The sequence below is a fragment of the Tenrec ecaudatus genome, chromosome 12 (assembly GCF_050624435.1).
Source record: "Tenrec ecaudatus isolate mTenEca1 chromosome 12, mTenEca1.hap1, whole genome shotgun sequence".
NCBI lineage: Eukaryota > Metazoa > Chordata > Mammalia > Afrosoricida > Tenrecidae > Tenrec > Tenrec ecaudatus.
The window spans coordinates 6,167,185-6,171,848 of record NC_134541.1 but is presented as its reverse complement, the minus strand read 5'-3'; the positions used below and the strand labels follow the sequence as shown (position 1 = coordinate 6,171,848).

The 4,664-nt window shown below is 43.7% G+C and overlaps 1 pseudogene; it reads left to right on the top strand.

Moving 5' to 3' along the window:
- The first annotated feature begins 3,646 nt into the window (after positions 1 to 3,646).
- LOC142423226 (large ribosomal subunit protein eL32-like) lies at positions 3,647 to 4,073 on the top strand (annotated as a pseudogene).
- Positions 4,074 to 4,664: the final 591 nt, after the last annotated feature.

Genomic DNA, 4,664 nt, shown 5'->3' with positions numbered 1-4,664 from the left:
CATCAAAGAATATTTCATATGCAAGAAACGAGGAAACAAAATCTGGTTTCATTTTTTGAAAAAGAGAACGCTATGCGGGCTAGAACCAAGGCAAACATTTCAATAATGCCCAGCCACGAACACAAAATGATGTCTGCGGGACACGTCATCAAAAAAAGGGAAACAAAATGAAAATAGCAAGTACATGGTAGTCTTAAGTTGCCAATTATTGAGTCAAAAGAAAGACATTTAAACCAAAGTCCATTGACTTCTGTTTTAGGATACAAAAGAGACTTCGTCTCAAATATAACTCAAGGAGTATATTTGTTAAGTCTTACAAGGGACAGAAACCACAAAAACAAACACATCATCCTGATGAGGGAGGCCATTAGGAAGAATCAAAGGGTTTGTTGAGATGCAGCTTTAAAAGGAGCAGGGAAGTGCAAAAGAAACTCACAAAAGCATGAGTGGTGACAGATCAATATGTTAGTTACAGGTGGGACTACACACAGAAGCAGGGACAGAGCCATAATTGGGACACGTACATTATGTTACATAGAAGGGCTTACAGATGAGGTTCAGATAAAATCATGTTCCCCTAGGAGAGACGCTCCAGAGTCACAGGCTGTTCTTCAGGTACTTACACGTGGCTCCAAGAAAAACTGAAAAATCTCAAAGGATATTATCCAGATAATGGTGACTTCATTTGTCTGTAAAAATATATTTATGGCTCTCAAATAAATTAAATTGTTGTGAGAGACAGGATTGGCTCTTCTGTCTCACAAGTTTGCTGAGCCCAGCCTTCAGGGATTTCAAATCACATAATTCTGATATAGTCTTGGAAGAATGCTGTATACCTTAGAAAGACAGAATCTAAAATCCAGACAGCCTACACCAGGCTCACAGGTTCAGTTCACAGAGCGCAGAAACAGAAACTCTGTCACAGACACATGATTAGCAAGACAGTAACAGATTCCGTTTGGAGTCTATTTAAAGTGCTTTCCCAAGGGCACCCTCCAGCAGAATGTGGGTGCCTGTAGTTGCCCTTGGGTGCTTGAAGTCGCTTCTGACCCATAGAGACGCTGTGCGTAGCAGAAGGAATCACTGCCTGATCCTGTGCCGCACTTGCATTTGTTCTTCTGCTTGTACCCTTTGTTGCAGCTGCTGTGTCCACCCATATACTTGAGGGTCTTCCTCTCGTTCACTGCCCCTCCACTTTGCCAAGCACTTCTCCAGGGGCTGGTTTCCCCTGACAAGATGTCTAAGGTATGTTAGATGAAGGGTCACCATCTTAGACTTAGTCTAAGGAGCACTCTTGCCATACTGCTTCCAAGACAGATTTTTCTTTTTAGCCGTCCCTGGTGGGTACCTGATGAAGTCTCTAATCCAGATCCCAGTGCGTTACAGCCATCAACTTCTGTAATGTGCCACTGCTGTTGCTCTAAACCGGGAACTCGGTGACTAATTTCAAACATCACTCAGTACTGGGAGGTGCAGCAAAGGCCACCCAATAAATGACAGCACCTATTCATTTTGTTTGCACAGCAGGGACCACAGTCCTGGGAATTGGGTGCCAAGGTGAAAGGCTCCCTGGGCAAGAATGGTGGTAACTTTCAGAAGAGCCAGCCCTGGTAAGTGGGAAATCAGTGTGGACATGGAGTATCCCAATAGGCTATTGCAGGGCATAAAATGTCAAGAAGGAGCAAAGGAAATTTGAACACTGGAGCAAAGAAGACACTAGGAATGTGAAGGGCAAATGGTCCCCTCCCAGAAGTGGTCTGTCAGGAAGCAGATCCACATTCACCTGCCCTCATATTCACTGAGGACGGACTAATATGTGACATGAACCTTGGATAAAAAATCTAACAGTGTGAGCCTACCTGCTCTGACCACCTGTCCTGATTTCAAGCTAAAGATGCCAAATTTCAAATCAAGAGGCTTCCTCTTAATCAAATACAAACAAAAATCCTGAACTCTGTCACAGAAGAGAAGGCTGTCGGCAGGCAGCTTCCAGCACACACAGTCATGTCTATTTTGGAATACAGCCAGCAGTCACATACCTGATACTGATGAGGGGATTAGTATTTTGTTTTTTTTTAGGGGGGATTAGTATTTTTGATGTTTCGGGCAACAAAGTTGCATTACCATTAAAAACCGTTGGTGCTGACCAAACTTTACTACTTACTGGAGCAATTCTGGATGAAGTTTACTTCTCAAAAGTCCCATGAATTAGTTCCTGAGGTAAAGTGAAGCTCAGGTTATGTATCTTCAAAACGGAAAGACTAAAGTTCCTGTATTTGAACTCTAGCTAAGAGGTGCAGCATTTACAGTCTTTGGGGCGGATGATAATGCCAGCAGTCAATGATCCCTGGGAGATCTGACAATTCTTACTGTGGATCCGCACATAGGGTTAAGAGGAGGTAAATGGAACAAGACTGGCTATAAATTCTTAAATGCTGAATCAATAGATGGATCCATGAGATTTGCATTAGAACCCAAAATCCAACAGCATTAGGCATGTGAAAGGCTGTGGCCAACAGGTGGAAGCAGTGCCTTCACATAAATTCAGGCTACATTTTGAGGTCTCTAAATTACTTCCCCAGTGCTGTAGATCACTAAATCACAAGGTAACCAATATGGAGCAAAAAGCAAGTGGAGGAAGTGTTTGTTTTGCTAAGGAAGATTATGGTTCAAGGTAGATCGCAAATTCAGCCAACTGCTGAGAGAGGCACCATTCCCATAGGAGCAATAGCTCCAAATCACTAGCCATCAGGGAGATGCAAATTAAAACCACATGAGATACCATTTCATACCTGTAAGTAACCTAGCTTAACATGAGAAACTCCATCTTGCTTCAAACTAACCTTGCTAGCAGTTAGCCCTCCTTCTCCTCTTTCCTCTCCTGCTCTTGCAACATGACCTTGACTCTTCCAAGATGTCCCCAAACCCTGCCTGCCCAGGTAGCAAGAAATGTACACTATCTTGTACATTAGACTTTGAATTAGCACCGCCAGCAGAGCTGTTCCCGTCAATCCTGTTACCCTGCCAACCCAGTAAGGATGTAATGGCTAGAATAGCCCTTCCCTTGAGGCAGCCCCCTATTCTGAACTATAGAGTTTGGAATTTCTTTGTTCTGGATCAAGAGGTTTTCCAAGCGCTAGCCTGCTCTTGGTCCAGCTGTTTAATAAAGACTTTAATTATTAATACAGTGGTGTGGGTGATCTCACCCATTTACAACACACCCACAATGCTAGTCCAAAATTTAAAAAAAAAAAACAACAAAGGCTAGAGATGATGTGGAGACTAGAACTCCTAAGTTGGTGGATGCTGTAGAAAATGATATGGTAATACTTACAGCAACTGGAAATTGACATCCCAAATGATCCAGCAAGACCACCATTAGGTATATACCCTAAAGCAGCAGTTCTCAACCAGTGGGTTGCGACCCCTTTGGGGATGAACAACCCTTTCACAGGGGCCGCCCAACTCCTAACAGTAGCAAAATGACAGTGATGAAATAGCAATGAAAATAATTTTATGGTTGTGGGGTCACCACAACATGAGGAATTGTATTAAAGGGTTGCAACATTAGAAAGGTTGAGAACCACTGCCATAAATAAATGAGACTCCTCTCCCTTCTCTTCTTCGGTGCTGCCTGCGGAGAAGGCAGCCATCTCCCACCGGCATCATGGCTGCCCTCAGACCCTTGGTGAAGCCTAAAATTGTAAAAAAGAGGACCAAGAAATTCATTTGGCACCAGTCCAACCGCTATGTCAAGATTAAGCACAACTGGCGCAAGCCCAGAGGCATTGACAACAGGGTTCGGAGAAGATTCAAGGGCCAGATCTTGATGCCCAACATTGGTTATGGGAGCAACAAGAACACCAAGCACATGCTGCCAAGTGGCTTCCGCAAGTTTCTGGTCCACAACATCAAGGAGCTGGAAGTGCTGCTGATGTACAACAAGTCTTAGTGTGCAGAGATTGCTCACAACGTTTCCTTCAAGAATCGCAAAGCCATTGTAGAAAGAGCAGCCCAGCTGGCCATCAGTCACCAATCCCAATGCCAGGCTGCACAGTGAAGAAAATGAGTAGATGGCCCATTTGCGAGTTTTATTTGTGCTAAATAAAACCATAAATGAAAAAAATGAGACTCCAAGTATGTATGGTCTCCCATTTTCAAAGCAGCACAGTTCACAATAGCTAGAAACAAGCAGCAGCTCAAATGCCCAACCGTGGAAGAATGGATAGAGAAACTATGGTATATACACACAATGGAATACTAAGCATCTCTAAAAATTAGTGATGAAAGCATAAACGCTACATGACACGGAAGGATCTGGAACCACTATGCGGGTGAAGTAAGTCAGACACAAAAGACAAGCATTGTATGAGTAGGTCTACTATTGTAAGGTGAAGCACCAATTAAACAAATCCTAGGGACAATACCCGAACAAAAGGGGAGAAAGCTACCTAACAGCCATGAACCATACATCACCTCCCTCATGCACACTTCACAGAGCCACCTTGAAGGGGGAAATCTCATTGTTTGGGGTCTCTCTATTATGCCGGAGAAATGGAAAACCATCCACTTGGGGCTATACAGCATCAAGACAAGGCTGGGACAAATCAATGGGCCCCCCAACAGAAATGGAAGGAGGACGTTGCCAGAAAACCAAGCTAAGA